The sequence below is a fragment of the Hypanus sabinus genome, chromosome 31 (assembly GCF_030144855.1).
Source record: "Hypanus sabinus isolate sHypSab1 chromosome 31, sHypSab1.hap1, whole genome shotgun sequence".
NCBI lineage: Eukaryota > Metazoa > Chordata > Chondrichthyes > Myliobatiformes > Dasyatidae > Hypanus > Hypanus sabinus.
In genome coordinates this window covers 20,554,518-20,575,321 of record NC_082736.1, presented here as the reverse complement: position 1 = coordinate 20,575,321, position 20,804 = coordinate 20,554,518, and the positions used below count along the sequence as shown (strand labels likewise).

At 44.3% G+C, this 20,804-nt stretch overlaps 1 protein-coding gene across 1 annotated transcript in view; it reads left to right on the top strand.

The window, feature by feature from the left end:
• The first annotated feature begins 1,177 nt into the window (after window positions 1-1,177).
• The window catches only part of LOC132383932 (uncharacterized), a 46,564-nt gene continuing 26,937 nt past the window's right edge, over window positions 1,178-20,804 (top strand). Inside the window, exon 1 of the mRNA XM_059955121.1 lies at window positions 1,178-1,771. The gene's annotated coding sequence lies outside the window, so the exon portion shown is untranslated. The remainder of the gene's footprint in view (window positions 1,772-20,804) is intronic.

The window sequence follows — 20,804 nt, the reverse complement described above, 5'->3', positions numbered from 1 at the left end:
CCTGGCTTTTTTACGTGCTAAAATTATCTGCGCGAAAATTATATACCATCCTTTTCCTAAAACATTTTCCTTTAAGAAAAATGTTTCCTGGTCAATTACATTTGGCAATATTTCTGCCGCCATCTGAGTCGGGTGGGGGTGGGGAGGAGAGCAAGAAGGCGCTAAACCAGCAAGTCCGGTCGACATCGGCAACACGGTCGGTCACGTGCGGCCGCCGGCGGCGTGGGGTCCAGTTTGTCTTGGACCTCCGAAGCGTTTGGGTGTGATTTATAATCATATAAATCGGCCGTGAAGTGTATTTTCTATATGTAATAACGTTCTGTGGTGAAACTGACGCCTTCGGCTGTTTTTATAAATTATTTATTATCAACACCCAACACCCGGTCGTCAAACTGGAAAGCTTCTTATGATAGCAGGAGAAAACATATTCAATTTGATTGACGAGGAACTCAAAAGATGTGCAAATTGTATTGGTTTTGCATCCGATGGTGCAACAACTCTGTGTGGCCTAGACTAAAAGATGCGTCTCCTTTCTGTGTGCAACTCAAATGTATCTGTCATTCGCTGGCACTGTGCATTCGATATGCAATATCGAAGCTACCATTGAATACTGGATTTTTGCTGTCAGAAATACCTGATTGGTTTTGCCGTAGTGAATTAAGATGAGAAGCATACAAAGAATTGTTTAGAGTGATGAACAGAGTTACAGAATTTGAGCTAACCCGAACTGCTCCCCCCTTTGAAAACCCCCTCATCTACTCGCTTGTGCGTGGAAAGGTTTTGTTTAATATTTTGATGAACTGAGAAGAGCTAAAGGCTTATTTCACTTTTGCTGAACTAGCCCAATCAAAGTTTGATACAAAATTTGAAGCAAGACTCCTAAAGAAAATGTTGTCAGACTACAAAAGCTACTTGTTCTTTGAGTTTGCAACACCTGTTGTACAGGAATTTGAAAGACTGAACAGCCTATTTCAGCAAACCAAAGCTGATCCTCTGAATTGTACCAACAAATATTCTTACACCAGAAGAGTCTTTAGAACATACCGTATGATGCCAAAAGACAGAAAAAAATATTCATGAAGTTGATTTTGGTATCAAATTCTTAACAGCATTTAATAAGTTCCTACAGCAGAACAACAGTGCTGAGGCCCATCTAAAAATAAAAAATGTCAAAGAAAGATGTATGACTATGCTAGAAGAAGTTCTCAGTCAAGTTACATGTAGACTTCCGTAAGCGAGAGATACATTTGAAAGTTTATCAAAACTGAGCCCTGTGATAATTTTAAATCAAGACACAAGGCCCATGTTTTCTGAGTTATCCTTTATATACCTTGCCGGAAACAACATCAGCATTATTGAAGAACAATACAGAAAAATGCTTTTTGTCGACTGGAAAGAAGAAGCCCCATTTAAGAAAGATGGGCTCCCTACAGACATTGAACAGTTTTGGATTGGTGTACTTCACCATGAGGCATTTAAAGAGGTCGCCGCCTTTGCCCTTACTTGCCTAATAACCCCTGTCAACAATGCTGCAGTTGAGAGGATATTTTCTTTTGTAGCCGCCATTTAAACGAAGGCAAGAAACAGAATGTTGCTGAATCTTCTTGATGAATCAGGGCAGAATTATTGCTTTCAGGCAAATGTTGCAAAGACTTCACTCCATCTCCAGATGCTAAAAAAAACTTCACATCGGACAAGGTTTATGCTGTGTGTTCCACTCATTCCTGTGAAGAGGATAGTAATGACCTGGATCTGGAGCTTTTCATGTGATGTGAGTATGAAAAATGTATTGAAATTTGTTTGGCTTTTTCCTGACTTTTTTCTAATATTGTTTGGCTTTAAATTAACATTTTAATCTGGCAACCCTGTTTCTCATTTTCCTTAAGGAGAATTTTTGCCTGACAGATTTGTTGAAATTCTTTGAAGACACAGTAAGCAGAATAAATGAAGGAGAATTCATGGATGTTGTGCATTTGGATTTTTAGAAGGCCTTTGACAAATTGTCGCACATGAGGCTGCTTAACCAGTTAAGAGCCAATGGTGCTACAGGAAAGACACTAGCATGGAAAGAGCATTGGCTGATTGACACAAGGCAAAGAGTGGGAATAAAGGAAGCCCTTTCTGCTTGGCTGCCGGTGACTAGTGGTGTTTTACAGGAGTCTGCGTTTGGACCACTTCTTTTTATGTTAAATGTCAATGATTTGGATGATGAAGTTGGTGGCTTTCTCGCCAAGCTAGCAGTCAAATGAAGATGGAGGAGATAGTTTTGAGGAAGCAGAAAAGCTACAGAAGGATTTGGACAGATTAGGAGAATGAGCAAAGAAGTGGCAGATGGAATGCCGTGTCAGGAAGTGCATTATCTTACACTTTAGTAGAAGCAATAAAAGGGTAAACAGTTTTCTAAACGGAGAGAAAATTCAAAAATTGAGGTACAAAGGGACTTGGGAGCCCTCTTAGGTTCCAGTTTGGGTTCTGGGTCAACCTGCATCTCTTGTCCTAGAGACAAGATGGTTCTGATGGAGAATCTTGAGAGGCCCATTCCTATTCTCTGGTTTCACCCAGAAAACTGGTACATTTGGTATCCGACTCTCCACTACATAGGGTGTAGCCGCCCAGTGGTCATCCTGATTCCAGGTAGCCCCAAATTCCTTATGAGGAATTTGGTCTCCTGGCATGAGTTGGGAGAACCTAACCTTTTGATCATACTTCCTCTTATTTCCTTGATTCTGCTTGCCAGCCACAACCTCAGCTAACTCATAAGCCTTTTTGCTCCCTTCTCATATCAGATACATACTTCAGATAAGTCTCAGTGGTAGGTCATCCTGTCAGTACCAAAACAAAGGTCGACTGGCAACCTCGCCTCACACCCAAACATCAGATAATATGGCAAGTACCCGGTAGCTTCATTTCGGGTACAGTTATAGCAGTGGACCAGATGTCCAATATGTTGAATCCACCTCTCTTCTTGCTCAGATCTCCAAGGTTCTGAGCATGTCTAGCAAGGTCAAATTAAACCTGTCAGGCTGGGGATCATCCTGCAGGTGATAAGGAGTAGTCCTCAACTTCCTGAGCATGCTCAGTAACTCATAGATGAGCCTACTCTCAAAATCCCATCCCTGATCACTATGTATCCTCCTGGGGAGGCCACAATAAATGAAATACTTCTCCCATAACACTTTGGACACCCTTTGATCCTTCGTGCGTGGGGTAGTTTTTCTCGGAGGGTGACAGACTCCAGCTGACAAATGCAACAGGTCTCAACCCAGTGCCCTTTTCCTGATACAGGACACCCCCTAAGCCCTCTCAGCTGGCAGTCATATGCAGTACATACGGCAGTCGGGGGTCCACAAAAACCAGCACAGGGGCCTGGATCAGTAACTGAAAGGCCTCTTCATATTTTGTATCCCACCTCAGTCCAAAAGGATCTGAAGGGCTGAGATATTCTCTATCCTCCTCCCGTTCTTCCCCAATGGAAGCTGATTTAAAGGGTGACTCACTTTCGCGTAGCCTTTCACAAACCTCCAATAGTAACCATAGAACCTGGGGAACGAGCACAGAGCACTCACAGTCTAGGGTCTTGGCCAAGTGGTGACCGCCTCTATCTTAGCCGGATCTGTATCTGTAGCTACTCCATTAGACTATGTGCCCAACATAGTTGACGGATGTCTTGCAGAACTGGCACTGGAAGTTTGCAGGGGCTCCTGATATGCCCTGGGACATCCTTTCGAACTGGAAGAATCCCAGTGGACATATAAATGCCATCTTCTCTTTGTCAGCCTTACTCATGGGGATCTTGTAATATCCACCCCTCAGGTCTAGGACACTGAACCACGTCATGCCACTCAGACAGGCCAGCACGTATTCAATCATCAGGACCATATACTGGTCGGGAACGGTATGCCTGTTCAGAATCCTATAGTCCACACACATCCGTACCTTCCTATTCTTCTTCCTGGCCTCTACTATTGGGGACGCATAGGGGCTTCGCGATTCGATGATGATCCCAGCTTCCTACAACTTATACAAATGCTGCCAAACATCTTCCACCTCTGCAGGGGCCAGTCACCACGACCTCTCTCTGAAGGGGGTATCCTCAGTCACCCGGATAGTGTGATGAGTGCTCTTGGAACAACCTATATCAAACTCGTCAGTGGAAAAGACACACTCAAGCTTCAACATCTTTTCTATCAACCTCCTCTTCCAACCTGCAGGTACCGGGGAGTCCCTGAAGTTGAATAACTCAGCAGTCAACTTTTCCCCCCTTTGCAGAGCGTTTCTTCCCAATCTGTCTTACTGGGGTGCTAAAAATTACTGTCACCAGGAAAAGATGCGCCGGGGCATCCCCTGCTTGAAGGTGACCTCCCTCTTCACAGTGTTCCTAACAATTATGCCATCCTATTCACCTATACAACTGAGGGCTTCTGCAGTTCAGGCCTCATCAGGTAATCCTGACTCTGCCTCGTCGTCTTTCACAGTGTCCACTAAGAGGGCCTTGCCCTCAGGTATTCCGGGATATTTGGAGGGTCCCCATCACTCTCACTACTTCCCCTGGCCATAACACGATTGGCTTTGACTGGGTGAATCACACAGTCCCTCCTCTAAACTCGGTATCCGGCCCAATGCAGCCACACACTTCCTCAAAAGCACCTCAAAACACTGGGTGAATGGACAATGTTCCCAGAAAGCTGGCTCCAGCTTTATCCTTGCAGGCCCCCATGAGCCTCCTCACAGGAGGAGTGTTTGTCCCCAACAGAATTAAAATGCCGCCCTTCTCAACAAGGTCCAGACAAACCAGCATTAATGTACCAAGGACCTCAACCACTCCCACATTGGCCTCCGAAAACTCCAGCTTCACTGACAGATAACCATCGTATCAATAATCACCAGCACAAAGACCCCAGATCTCTAGTGAACTGAGTGGCAGTAATAGTAAGTGTGTCAGATACCAGTTGTAAAACGAACAGTGCAGCAACGTGACCTGCAACCCTGTGTCAAGTATGGCTCCATCCAGAGCGACACACTGGACGTGGCCCCACTAAGACTTCAGGAATAGGGTCTTTTGCTTTTGAGGGTTCCTTGTTTTTTTTGCTGGGAATGTATTCCCCTCGAGATGCCAGGCCATTCCCTCACTGGGTCTCCTCTAAGTTTCCCTATGTCTCTCTCTGCTTAGGCACCTGGGGGCTCATTCTGTAAGGGGATTCCTGTCGCTCACTCTCCCGCCTGAAGTGCCTCTCTTCACCAGTTATAACAGACAATACCGGCCACCCCTCTTCTTGAGGAACCCAGGCCACCTGAATCCCTCTGCGTAGAGGTTCCTCCTCTCTATCAGTCCCATCATATGGGGGGGGGGCACACCCTCTGATAACAACCGGGACACCTCACTCTGCCACGATCTCCTTTACCACTCCCCAGGTTGGGCTATCCGTGGTCACTTCATCACAAGGGGCTACTACCAAGGACTGTACCCTGCTGACAGAGCCCTCCTGCGCCTCCAATGTGTTCTCCTCCTCCTATACCTCTCTGATTAGCTCAACAAACAAGGGAAGAGGTACGTCTTACAAGACATTTGGAGACCCCAAGCGATCAGGTTCCTGGGGCTGGGAGCCCTTTGCTATTTGGTCCATTCTTACAGATCCGCCTCAGCCGCCTGAATGGCCCCTCTGCACCGCAAGCAATTTAGCTGCTTCTCTAACCAAAAGATGTAGGCAGAAGGCTCCCCCCCCCACCCCCGTTGACCTGACTCATGTTTTGAAACTCTGTCATGAGCTCCATTGGGCTTCCTGTCGTGCCAAATGCATTTTCCAGTGCTTGCATGTAAGCAGCAGCTGTGGCAGAGGGCTACCAGGACTTTCACAATGTCAGCCCGCCCCCTCAAACTCTCAACCAATTTCTGTCTCTTTATGTCATCAGAGCACTGCCACTCATTTAACAACTGAGAGGTCTGCTCCACCCAAGTCTCATACTCATTTTCCCCCTCGGGGGTGGGCTTTATTCCAGAGAACATTCTTGGCTTCCGATAACTAGAACCCTCTGCCTGTGAACTGGGCCATTTATTCGCCAGAGAGGTAAGGGCTGATACCAATACAGAATTCTCACTCTTCACTGGGTGACGGGGACTAATTATTAATTCCAAATCCGATCACTCCTTAGAAACCAGAGCACCCTGTCTTTAAAGTCTCTGCCCCCAGCTATGGGAGCCTCGAATTGTGATTTGACCCACTCTGCTAAACTCTCCTCCTCCCAGAAAGTCTAGACAGCACCCCCCCCTCACCTGGGGCCCCAATAGTACCAGGCAGTTCCACTGCCATTACGTCAGCGCTAGTCTGAGCTTAAACAAGGTGCCACCATTTTATCAAACCTCAATTGTAACTTTGCCGACAGCTTTAGCAGTACTTAAAAGTCGAATTAACAATTCATCTGGAGTATGAATATCCACCCCAATCAACACGCACACATTCGTTTCCAGTAACCCCATGGAGGCACACCACCACTCCACTCCGGCAGCACAGGCTTAAACACACAACCCATTGGTTCTCAGGCAATCACACAGCGTCAAACGAAATCAATCCCAGAACGATACCCCCATAGTTGTAACCCTTAGGTTCAGCCGACGGCATTAGTCTAGGGATGGTAGTCTCTAGCTCTGCTAAGCATTTGAAATCTCATCTGAGTGGATGCTGTGTGATATGTTACCCTGTTACAAATCAGTACCATGAAATATCAGACAGTACACCATATGTAATTAATCTTTATAATTCTTAATACAACTAAAGGGTTAGTAAAGAAAAACAGAGAAAAGGGCCCATTTTAATTGAACAGTCTAATGTGCATGGTTTCCCTTCTGTTAGTCCTCCATCGATTTCCCCTGGGCTTCGCTAATTCCCAGCCCCACTCCAAGTCCACTCTGTCCTGCAGTTTATGACTTCCCCTTTCTCAGGTCTTCTCTCTTCATCTCTCGCCGACCAAAAGACCCAGATCACCTTGCTCTCAGGCAAATAACAAGAAAAAAACACTCCCTTCATTGGATGGTGCACATTCCAAAGCCCCTGTTATCTCTGGTCATAACCTAAACACTGCTGCTACAGAAAAACCATTACATTAGCAGTGAAACCTTTCCCGGTGTGTTACATTTGTATTTTGTGGACCTGGAGAATGAAGAGCATTTCACTGTGGGTTAGGTTGAGTTTATGTGAGCAGTGGGGGCATCTTTAAAGACAAAGGAGATGATAGTGGATTTCAGGAAACATTCCCCCGTTATGTCCCCCCTCACATGTCCACTGTGGAGAACTTCAGGTTCCTGGGAACCACCATCTCTCAGGATCTGAAGTGGGAGCAGAACATCAGCTCCATCCTGAAGAAGGCCCAGCAGTGGATGTACTTCCTGCAGCTTTTGAGGAAATATGGTCTGCCTCAGGAATTGCTGCTGCAGTTCTATACTGCAGTCATTGAGTCTGTCCTGTGCACCTCCATCACTGTGTGGTTTGGAGCTGCCACCAAGCAGGATAGAACCAGACTACAGCGCACAATGAGGACTGCCGAGCGCATCATTGGAGCCTCCCTGCCCTCTATTGTGGACCTGTACTCTTCCAGGTTGAAGAAGAGGGCGGGGAACATCATAAAGGACTCCTCCCATCCTGCGCACGGACTGTTTGAACTACTTCCGTCTGGTAGGCGCTTCAGATCCCTCCAGACTAAGACTAATAGGCACTGGAGAAGTTTTTTCCCTACTGCGGTCACTTTGCTGAACAGTTAACTGTCGGCTAACTATTACTTGATTGCACTACTTGTATGTATAATCTATATTTTCATTTATATTTATCATCTGTTATGAGCAGAGAGACAACATCTGCCGGAATTAAATTCCTCGTATGTGTACAGGTACTTGGCGATTAAAGTCTGATTCTGATTCTGATTCATCTCCACAATCGAGACTCAGTGTCACTCAACCCTACCACTGTGATCTGGCCCACGCCTTCATTAACCCGGTCCAACACATGCCCTTATTGGATTCTCCTCCTCCTTACACAAGTCATTCGGTTTGTGGTGGTGTGGCCAGAGTTAATGGGGATGCGCCTAGGATTAGTGGGGGGGGGTGTCCCCTTGGATGTTAGGATGAGGTTACAGGGTAGGGCTGATGGATGTATATGTAGGGGTGGGAGAGATAATGTTGTGGAGTTTAGTGTGATGAGGAATATGGGGCTGTGTCGGATAGGGTAAGTGGAGCCACTTTAATCTAGCCCATGCCGTTCTTTAACTGCTCCAACACCACTTGGCTTAATGAGCCGGGTATGCACTGGGACATACCCGTGAGTCTTTGTGTGTTTTGGGTCTTTAATCATTAGACCTTCTTGCCCAGGAGACCAACCCAGGGTTGATCAGGTCCAGCTTGTGTTTAAACCATGGACCAAGATAATTAAAGGCATGTAATTCTGAGTGTTATTATATTTTAGACCTCATTACCTGGTTTTATTTTGACCATTTAAATAGTAGAATGTTCTCAGGTCTAGTTATCAGGCCTTATCTCAAAGTAAGGTTCAACTTCCCTACTTAAAAATTACACCATTCTTTATTTTCCCTCTGAATGGCTGGGGATCCATGTGTTAAATTGTGTTTACTGGAGCTTCATTGTCACTTCACCCTGTCACTGAGTTTAGTGGTGACTTGATTTCTATGGACCCAGCTTGGGTTGAACTTGCTGCTTCTCCCTCTCCTTGTGGATATGTTGACATTTTTAATAGCAGTTCGTGGACCAGGAGAATGAAGAGTGTGTCACTGTCGATTAAGGTTAGGGTTAGGCAGTAGGATTAGGGTTAGGTTGAGAGCATGCAGGCATTGGGTGAATCATTGCTCTTGTGCTTCTTGATCACATCACTTGAGATTCAGTGTCACGCAACCCTGCCACTTTGATCTGGCCCATGTCTTCAGTAACCAGGTGCAACACTTGCCTTTCTTGGATCTTGCCCCTCCTGACACAGGTCATCGGGTTTGTGAGGGTGTTGGAGATGCAGTATCACTTCAACCTGCCTCTTTGTTTTTGGCCATGTTGTCATCATCTAGGTCCCCAACTTGCCTTTATTGGAATCTTCCTCCTCGTTGACCTCCATTCTGGAGTTTAAGTGACGATGGTGGAGTTATTGCTTATGGTTAGTGTTGGGGAGTGTGGTTTATAGCAATGGGTGCTGTGATCTGGGGGTTGTGCAGTTACTATATGGGGGATGTTGTGGGGGGCCAGAGTTAGGTTTCATGGTGAAGGAAGCTGGGGCGGGAACTGGCAGAGGAACCAAACTGCTGCTGATGTTGGGTGAATTTGGCCCCCAGGTGGGGAGAGGGCTTGGATTTATGGGGGTGTTCAGGGTAGGGCAGTGTGATGGGGATGCATTTTTCCTATTGGGGGAGCTGGGGTGTGTGGAATTTCATGTTCGGTGGTTGGGGTGGGTGCTAAGACATATCTTTCCTAATTAATGGTCACCTGTCTTAATTTTGTTCCTGGGTGGGCAACCGGATGGAAGAGGTTTCTCCTCTTCCTCCTCTGGTTTTCTCAATCTAATCCTAATTTTAAGGTTTAATCACTGAGTCCAGTGTTGGCCCTTTAGTAAGTATATTTTACTTTCTGGCCTAGCTTTTTAGGCTTCATTTAGGCCATTCAGGGAATACGTCTGTAGTGATTCAATCCATCTCCTCTCTGCTATTTTTCTTTGGAAGTTTGACCAGTTTATGGGGTTAGTTTATGTTAGTTTCCATGCCCAGGATTTCCAAGGAGAGTCTACTAACTGGTCTATTCTGGTTTCCGCTTGTGATATTACTGAGGTGCCCTGTGAGTGGTTCTTAAGGTTTTGCCAGGATCAGGATCAGTTCCTGAAGATTGGAGAGTGGCTAATGTTATCCCACTTTTCAAGAAGGGAGGGAAGGAGAAAACGGAGAACTATCGCCCTGTTAGCCTAATGTCAGTCGTGGGGAAGTCCATTATAAAGGACGAAATAGTGGCACATCTTGATGGCAGAAATAGGATTAGACCGAGCCAGCATGGATTTACCAAGGGCAAATCATGCTTGACTAATCTGTTGGAGTTTTTTGAGGGTGTAACAAGGATGTTAGACGAGGGTAAGCCAGTGGATGTTGTGTACCTAGATTTTCAGAAGGCATTCGATAAGGTGCCACATAGGAGATTGGTGAGTAAAATCAGAGCTCATGGCATTGGGGGCAGGGTTTCAACATGGATAGAAAACTGGTTGGCAGATAGAAAGCAAAGGGTAGCAGTGAATGGGTGTTTCTCGGACTGGCTGGAGGTGACTAGTGGGGTACCACAGGGCTCTGTATTGGGACCACAGCTCTTTACGATTTATGTCAATGATTTAGATGAGGGCATTGAAAACTATATCAGCAAGTTTGCTGACGATACTAAACTGGGTGGCAGTGTGACATGCGAAGAGGACGTTAGGAGAATACAGGGAGACTTGGATAGGCTGGGTGAGTGGGCAGATACTTGGCAGATGTCATTCAATGTGAATAAATGTGAAGTTTTCCACTTTGGAAGCAGGAACAAGAGGGCAGAGTATTGTCTGAACGGTGTAGAGTTAGGTAAGGGAGAAATGCAAAGAGACCTAGGAGTCCTAGTTCACCAGTCAATGAAGGTGAATGAGCAAGTGCAACAGGCAGTGAAGAGGGCAAATGGAATGTTGGCCTTTGTTACAAGGGGAATTGAGTACAAGAGCAAGGATGTCCTTTTGCATTTGTACAGGGCCCTGGTGAGACCACACCTGGAATATTGTGTACAGTTTTGATCTCCAGGTTTAAGGAAGGACATTCTGGCAATTGAGGAAGTGCAGCGTAGATTCACTAGGTTGATTCCTGGGATGGCAGGGCTGTCTTACGCAGAGAGATTGGAGAGATTGGGCTTGTACACGCTGGAATTGAGGAGATTGAGAGGGGATCTGATTGAAACGTTTTAAGATAATTAAAGGATTTGATAGGATTGAGACAGGAAATATGTTCCAGATGTTGGGAGAGTCCAGTACCAGAGGGCATGGATTGAGAATAAGAGGTCAGTTATTTAAAACAGAGTTGAGGAAGAGCTTCTTCTCCCAGAGAGTTGTGGAGGTGTGGAATGCACTGCCTCGGAAGACGGTGGAGGCCAATTCTCTGGATGCTTTCAAGAAGGAGCTAGATAGATATCTGATGGATAGGGGAATCAAGGGATATGGGGACATGGCAGGGACTGGGTATTGATAGTGAATGATCAGCCATGATCTCAGAATGGCGGTGCAGACTCGAGGGGCCGAATGGTCTACTTCTGCACCTATTGTCTATTGAAACGTGCCTGGAGTCGGAGACGGTAGTGGAGGTCGTTAATGAACGATTTGCTTCAGCACTCATCAGTGCAGAGGTTCTCAACAGATTTTATGCCGTGGACCAGTACTATTCAGCAAGTACTCCGCTGACCACAGAGTTGGAATCCCAGAGGAAACTTGATGAATATGGGGGCAGCGTAGACAGGCTGATATGCTGGAATATGTCAAGGTTTTGAAGAAAGATGCATTGGAGATTCTGAAGAGCATGAGGGTAGATATGCCCCGGATAGTGAAAGGAATACAGCACATGTTACTAATGGATGCGTAGGAAGAGATTGCTTCAGCTTTGGTGATGATCTGTGCGTCCACACTGGCCACAGGAATAGGTGCGAAGCATTAAACGTTAGGAGTTTCTGATGAATATTATTATTTTATTCAAGAAAGGTATCAAGATTAACCTTGGGAATGATAGACCAATTACTCTTATTTCAGTTTTGGGCAAAATTGGGGAGTATTTCCGGAGATACGTTTAGGAGCTCCACAAGTCTCAGCACATCAACCTGAAATTGGAACTTAGACTTCCTAACTAATCATACCTAAGCGGTGAAATTCAGAAAGTGCGCACCAAACCCCCAAACTTCAACACTTGTGCCCCGCGGTAGTGTGTCCAGAGCCCACGTCTCTACTCTGTCGCTCTCCTCGCCCACAACTGCACTCCCGCTCTTGCTGCGGACTCCGTCATCATGGTCGCAGAAGACACAACCGTGATTGGCCTAATCACAAAGACTAATGAATCTGCATATAGAGAGAAAGAACCTTAAACTTCGACCACCATTACGATAACAATAGAAATGGTAATCGACTTCAAAAATGCAAGAAGTCTCGAACAAGCTCCACTATCCCTAAATAGGAAGTAATTGGGAGTGTTCAGAGGGTCAAGTTTTTGCGGATGAATATCACCGAGGAGCTCCCTTGCTCCATCAGTCAAACCTCGTTAGCAACAACAACAAGCAGTGACTATACTATATAAGTTGATTAGGGAGAGCTAATTTGTCTCAAAAATAGGAGGTAAACATTTTATGTGCGATAGAAAGCATACTGACACACGGAACAGCAGTTCTGTACTCTAAATGCTGAGAGACAGATTACAAGACACTCAAATGTTTGATTAGGATGGCTCCGAACATCACTGGGGCTCAACTACCGGGCTGGGAGACAATCCAACTCTCGATGACTCTGTCAACAGAGTAGATTGATCTGATCGCTGACATTGTCTGGTGAATTTCTTGTCAACTGGTAGGAGATAGGGAAACATCTTCTCCACGACATTAGACGGAAATAACTTCATCCCGAGGGCAGTTGTTCTGCTGAATAATGCTACCCACTGCCTTGCCAATGGCCTTTGAGTGCTACCGAAATAATTTGTTTATGTAAATACAGTTTTATTCTTGCTTTAATGAATCTGTAACTCAGGCATTGCAAATATCAGTTTTGCCGGGTCTGGGGCAGCGACGCAATTTTGTTGTCTTCAGCCAGTACAATAAAGTTCCATTGTGTTCTCTTCATTTGCAGAAGTACAGACTGATTAGGGACAGTCCACAGGAATTTCAGAAGAGCAGAGCATGTTTCACGAACATGTTTGAATACTGTGAGGAATTAGCAAGACATACTGAATAAAACCAAGGACTGGAGGATATGATGGATTTTAGTATGGTTTGTTCGTCCAACGATATGCTCATTCAGGAAGGCAGGAGGCATGACTTCCAGGGAATATTACCTGTGCGGATTCAGAATTGGATTGGCCACAGAAGGCAGAGGCTGCGGTGGCCTTCATTAGACGGGGAATGAGTGTAAGAGCCGTGAGATAATTTTGTAGCCCTATAAAACCCTGCTGAATCCGCACTTTCTTTGTTCTGTTCTGTTCCGGTCGTCACATTGTCGAATCGTTAGAGATGGAGTAGAGGGGATTTACTGTGATGACACAAGGATTATGAAGAGAGGTTGAACGAGCTAAGGTTTGTTTTAAGAGGACAAAAAATGAGCTGTGACGTTGGGAAGGTGTAGAAAATAATAAGAGGCAGAGGTTGATTGCACAACAAGAGATACTGTATGTTTCCCAGGCAAAAATGGTGAATACATGGAGGCATCACTTGATGGAGTTGGGCGGAAAGTATTGTGGTGACGGCAGAGGCGTTTATTTTACACACTGAGTGGTGTGTACGTGTAGCGCACTGTAATCAGTGGCGTGGTGTCATATACGTTAGTGACATTCCACAGACTCTCAAATAGGCAGGTAGATGAATGGGAAAGCACAGGGCTCTGTCGTAGGAAACAGTCAGACTGATCGTGGAACAGAATAAGATGTAATCACAACTGAGTGCCTACGATGCCATATTGCTGTATCCATTATGTGATCATGTGTTTAATTATTGGGGCTCGACTGGGATCAATTTAGTTTCATAACTTGTGATCGCCCTGAGCATTGATCCAGTGGGTTGTGTGCTTAAGCCTATGTTAAACTATTGTCCAATAACGTTCTACGATGCGTCATTATGGATGCTGCGGGGGGTCGCGAGCTGTCCATAATTCCCATGAGGAAGGGAGTGTGAGCGAGCATGCGGAATCGCAAGCCAAGTCTTCCATAGCTGGGGATACGGATTTCAAAGGCAGGTTGTTCTCATTTTTTTTTTGGTGTTTTTTTTGGGGGGCCGGAGCGCGGGGAGGAATAGTCTGATTTAGAATGTCGAATAACTCTCCAGCGAGGATTGAGAATTCTGAGTTGCTACCAGCCCTTACCTCCCTGGCTAATAAATGACAAATTGCACAGGCCGGTTGTCCTGGTTATGAAAGCTAAGAATGTTCTCAGGAATTAAGCCCTCCCCGAGGGTAAAGAGGTGTCTGAGACTTGGGCAGAGCAGACCTCTCAGAAGCTGGTCGAATTAAAACACAGCGAAGTTTCAAAGGGGCCTGCTATTGATATTCGTAAAGGCACAGAACCTCTTTGCTACCTTTGTAAGCTACATGCAAGCGCGAGAAAGTGTGTTTGGCACGACAGAAAGCCCAACAGAGCTTATGACCGGGTTGCAGGACACGTTTCAGGAGGAAGTTGGAGAAAGCCCTCTGAAAACAACCTTCACCACTCTGTGTTCCGAGGAATGCCTGGATGGGTAAGTTCATGAGCATAAACGCGGTATTGTATGGTACACTCAGTCCGGATCGGTCATGTTACGGCCTGGGGAATCAGATATAGTGACGGGAAACCCCAAATTTCCAGGAATACCTAATGCCGAAGTCCTCTTGGTGGATGCTCCGGAAGACCACGAAGAGAAGTCATGCTTTTCAGATAGGATACTGCAGAAGCCCTCAGTTGAACAGTTGGACAGGATGGCTGTGATTGTCAGGAAGACTTCTGAGAGGCATGTCAGCTTCAGGTGGGGGATGCCAATGGTACACTTCTTTCCGGTGACCGTAATGTCTAATGTTCCTGTGAGCCAAGCCGGGCATAAACCCTTTCCGAAATATGGAAAGTTGACTGCCGAATTATTCAACTTTGCTGACTCTCCGCTGCCAGGAGGTTAGAAGAAGAGTTTGAAGTCGGAAGATACCTTTTCTGCGTCGAGTTTGATGTGGATTGTTCCAAGTGCATTCCCCACACGCTGCAGGTGACCGAGGACACCCCATTCAGAGAAAGGTCATGGCGACTGGCTCCAGCAGAGGTGGAAGACTTTCGGCAGCTTTCGTTGAAGCTGAAGGAAGCTGGGATCATCAGTGAGTCCAGAAGCCCCTATGCGTCTCCAGTAGTACTGGGCAGGAAGAAGAATGGGAAGGTACGGATGGATGTGGACCATAGGACTCTGAACAGGCTCACTGGCCCTGACCAGCATACGGTCCTGAGGATTGAGGACGTAGTGGCTTGTCTGAGCAGAGTGAAGTGTTTCAGTGTGCTGGACTACAGGAGTGCGTTTTACATCCACTGGGATTCTTCTAATTCGAAAGTACCCCATTGCTTATTGGGATCTCCTGTGACTTCCCAGCATTTCATGGAGAGAATGGTTGAGGATATGATAACCCCTCGGGTAGGCATTATATTCTTATCTTTTCATTCTCTGTCCTAATTACAAAATGACCATACAGCCTATTGCCTCCGCCTCGTAATCTCTCAAACTAACTTTCTTTGCGTCTTCTGAAAATTCTACTTCTGCGATTTTTTTAACGATGTCATTGAATTTGGGACAAATCCGACCACACACTCTCAAAGTCTTCGATATAGATCATCAAGAGCTGAGGTTAAGCATTGAACAGTTAGGGGCTTCGTTATCTACTTATTGCTGATGGAGAAATTACCCTTACCTTTGGCTAACACGAAAGGGCAGAGTTTTAAGGTGTTTGGAAGTAGTTACGGAGGACATGACGGTGGTAAGCTTTTTTCTTCACGTACAGATTGGTGAGTTTGTGGAATGGGCGTCTGGTGACGGTGCTGGAGGTGGATGCAATAGGGTCTTTTAAGAGACAGTTGCATAAGTACATGAAGCTTAGTAACAATAGAGGGTTATGGATAACCCTATGTAATTTGTAAAGTAAGTACATGATCGGCACAGCATTGTGTCTGGGGGGCCTACATGGTGCTGTAGGTTTTCTATGTTTCGATATAACATTATCTCATTACTATGCAAGAATCTTGGGCTTGCTACCCATTTATATGTACCTAATTTTTTTTTATAATACCGTTGAAGAAATTTGCTGTGGCGTGCTCTTCAAAGAGAAAAAAAACACGCGAAACAATAACTTAGCATTTATAAATGATGAAGAACAAAGAAGGTTACAAAAATAAAGTTGGGGGTTTAAAGTGCAGATATGGAATTAAATGCATTTGTAATGTAAATACTATAACAATCTGTTTAAAATAATGCCGCTGCAGTGCAGTGACAGGGGAGAGTTAATAGATAAAGGAAGTGGGGGGATCTAACTAAAATAATTTACCAGAATATCCACGGGTTCACGGGTATAATATACAAACTCCTTACGGGTAACGGTAAGATGTCTGCAAGAAAGTTTAGGGAGGTGTCAGGGGTATGTTTTTTTTTTCTTACACAGTATGGTAAGTTTTTGGAACAGTATAGTAGTGGCTGGTTCAACAGACACTTAGGTCGACAAGTGGGCGTAGAGAACTGTCAGGATATGCCCTGTGTAGGAGGGAAGAGTTATAGTCGTTTTACACAGGCGGAGAAAACATCGTGATCCGAAGGGTCGCTAGGGTGCTGAACAATTTCATTATTCTACTGTGGTCATATCTTCCAAAGTCAGGCATGAAATACCGAAGCAAGATGTGTTGCGGAAGGATGATGAAAAAATTACAGGAAAGGGTATTGCCACAAAACCATTGAATGGACAGTTAGTCAAAAGGTATGAACCTCGCTTTGGGCCCGAATTTATGAGTATGGGAGTGGTCCCGGGTTCAAATCTCGGATGGGCCCACTAATTCATTTTCGGATTTCATTCAGTGGAGAACAGGGCAATGAAATGCACACAATTATGAGGGTTATAGACAAGGTCAATACCTGCAGGCTTTTCTCCCTCAGTCTGAGTGAGATGAGAACCAAAGATCAAGGTTCAGTATGAAAGGTTATATATTCAAGGGGAATTTGACGGGGAAGGACTTCACACAGAGGATACTGCTAGAGTGGGACGAGATGAAGGTTAATTGATGCAATTAAGAGAAGTTTGGATATGTACATGGATTGGAGTCAGGATTGAAATTGAATGACTGGGAAATGTGGTGAAGCTGCTGGCCAACTCCTGCCTCGTATTCTTTTTGTCTTTCATTACTGAAATTTGGCATACTCTGTAGTACCATATGTTTTGAGTGTCATTATCTCAACTTGGAAATGAAATATAGATAGTGAACATGCAAAATAGTATTTGAGTAGATGACCGTCTTCCAAAAAAAGTTCTCTGACGTCTGGAGACGTTCTAGCCGAGCAGAGCGGGGCAAACGTAACTTCGTACCTTCATAAAGAAACTGAGAATCCCAGGAAATTAGAAGAAACCAGGAATGCTAAATTACGAGGGGTAAAAACAGGGTGATTGCAAGCAGGACTTTTCTACTGAGGTTGGAGCTCAAAGTCATAGATTTACTGTGATTTTTGAACGATCAAATACTACCGACACTACAATCCCAGCAGCTATGTCTTTCAGGAAACTGGAGTGTAGTCCAGTGTTAAATTAACATATTTTAGCTTCCCACGCAGCTCATCCTTAGCAACGGAAACCTCATTCATTTCTGACCCCTATCACACTAGAATTTCTGGCATGCTGCAAGCATCGTCCACTGTGGACTGGTGCACGATAGCTACTAAGTCCGTCCGCCAGTTCTTTGTCCCCCACCCCACCTTTCTAACTCTCCACTGTCATTTTCCAGCTCTCCAATATATATATAATATTGTTATGGATTCAGGCAACAATAGATATATGAGTTAGGCAAGGGTTATTATAACAAATAACATGTTTATTAAACACTGAAAACAAACCACCCAAAAGTAAACAAATCACGAACGTAACCGGAAATCAGCTGCTGGGCGGCAGCTTAAACAGTTCTTAAAGCGATGCGACAAAAACAGTTCTTTAAAGTAGTAAAGTAGTATTGCCAAAAGTTCAAAATGCTCACAGTCCATTTAAGAGAGAGACCATTTAAGACGATTTAGATTCACTTTCACGTCGTGTTGTTTCGATTCCCAAATCGAACTTTTTCCCACGAAGGATTTACGAAACGAAACGGCTTAAAGGCACAGACCTTTCCTTCACCACACTGTCCTCAATCCTTTCTGCTATTTCGTAGGGATTAACATGAGAAAAGTCAACGAATTCCTTCCGAATAAGGATCAAACAAGGTCGAACCTGTTTCACCGTCGAAATCGATTCTCCTCGATCTTTAACTCCCAAACTCTGATCTTCACTCTCCACTGATTCTCAACTAGCAGTATTGTAAAGAAACTGCTGGCAATGACCTTTTAAACCAGGCTTTAGATAAAACTTCATCTTTCAACTAAACTGCGTCATCATATTAAATCACGCACTGGCATGAAGTCAACATGGCAAATCCAGCCACGAACTGCCCTTCCTCACAGGGAGGGGTCCTCCTTTTATACCCTGTAAAAAAAAAACCTGTCACATGACCTCTACTAGCGGGGAAATGACATCACTCCACCATCACAAGACCATTACCTCAAGTCCAGTATAGCTTCAACCCCAGTCACGTGACAAGGGTACCACTGTCACATGTCACGAGTACGTAACACCTCCCTCCAAAAAAACATTTTTCGTCTGACAAGAACAAAAATTTCAAAATTATTTACAAGAAAAACAAATATATAAATTTTGTAACATACACAATATCCAATACCATCATATAACATCTTACAACTCACAATACAGTAGGAGTGTTACATTAAAAAAAACCCACTCCATAAAAAAAATTACATTCTACATTCAACATCGAGATAGACAATTAGCAACCATATTATCTTTACCTTTAGTATGAGTTATCACAATATTGTACTCTTGTAACATCAAACTCCAATCTAATAACCTTCTGTTTTTGTTTTTCATCTTACTCAGAAAAACTAACAGATTATGATCAGTGTAAACAATAAGTGGTTTTTGAGTTGTATCAACATATACCTCAAAATATTCTAAAGCTAAAACAAGAGATAGCAATTCCTTCTCTATTGTCGAATAGTTTCTTTGATGCTTATTAAATTTCTTAGAAAAGTAAGCTACTGGATGATCAACCTCATCACCCTCATTCCTTTGCATCAATACTGCTCCTGCAGCCTCATCACTAGCATCCACAGCCAATGAAAAAGGTTTTTCAAAGTCAGGTGCCTTAAGCACAGGTTGCTGACATATCATTTTCAATTTTTCAAATGCTTCTTGACAAGGCACTGTCCACACAAACTTCACATTCTTCTGCAAAAGGTTAGTTAATGGAGTTAAAGGTTAGTTAGAGATGGGCCAGTGTTGGATCTCCTGTTAGGGAATGCGATAGGTCAGCTGACAGATGTATGTGTTGGGGAGCACTTCGGGTTCAGTGATCACAATAGCATTAGCTTCAATATAATTATGGAGAAGGACAGGACAGGACCTAGATTTGAGATTTTTGATTGGAGAAAGGCTAACTTTGAGGAGATGCGAAGGGATTTCGAGAGAGTGGATTGGGTCAAGTTGTTTTATGGGAAGGATGTAATAGAGAAATGGAGTTCATTTAAGGGTGAAATTATGAGGGAACAGAATCTTTATGTTCCTGTTAGGTTGAAAGGAAAGGTTAAAGGTTTGAAAGCACCATGGTTTTCAAGGGATATTAGAAATTTGGTTCGGAAAAAGAGGGATGTCTACAATAGATATAGGCAGCATGGAGTAAAGGAATTGCTCCAGGAATATAAAGAATGTAAAAGGAATCTTAAGAAAGAGATTAGAAAAGCTAAAAGAAGATATGAGGTTGGATTGGCAAATAAGGTGAAAGTAAATCCGAAAGGTTTCTACAGTTATGTTAAAAGCAAGAGGATAGTGAGGGATAAAATTGGCCCCTTAGAGAATCAGAGTGGTCAGCTATGTGTGTAGCCGAGGGAGATGGGAGAGATTTTGAACGATTTCTTCTCTTCGGTATTCACTAAGGAGAAGGATATTGAATTGTGTAAGGTGTGGGAAACAAGTAAGGAAGTTATGGAACCTACGACAATTAAAGAGGTGGAAGTACTGGTGCTTTTAAGAAATTTAAAAGTGGATAAATCTCCGGGTCCTGACAGGATATTCCCCAGGACCTTGAGGGAAGTTTGTGTAGAAATAGCAGGAGCTCTGACGGAGATCTTTAAGATGTCATTAGAAACGGGGATTGTGCCGGAGGATTGGTGTATTGCTCATGTGGTTCTATTGTTTAAAAAGGGTTCTAGAAGTAAGCCTAGCAATTATAGACCTGTCAGTTTGACATCAGTGGTGGGTAAATTAATGGAAAGTATTCTTAGAGATAGTATTAATAATTATCTGGATAGACTGGATCTGATTAGGAGTAGCCAGCATGGATTTGTGCGTGGAAGGTCATGTTTGACAAACCTTATTGAATTTTTTGAAGACGGTAGTCTATATGGACTTCAGCAAAGCCTTTGACAAAGTTCCATATGGAAGGTTAGTTAAGAAGGTTCAGTCGTTAGGTATTGATGCTGGAGTAATAAAATGGATTCAACAGTGGCTAGATGGGAGATACCAGAGAGTAGTGGTGGATAATTGTTTATCGGGATGGAGGCCGGTGACTAGCGGGGTGAATCAGGGATCTGTTTTGGGCCTAACGTTGTTTGTAATATACATAAATGATCTGAATGATGGGGTGGTAAATTGGATTAGTAAGTATGCCGATAATACTAAGGAAGGAGGTGTTGTGGGCACACAGGCACACCAAGGAAGTTCAAGCCAGTGAGCCTGACATTCGTGATGGATAAGTTACTGGAGGGGGTTAATATGGTCAGC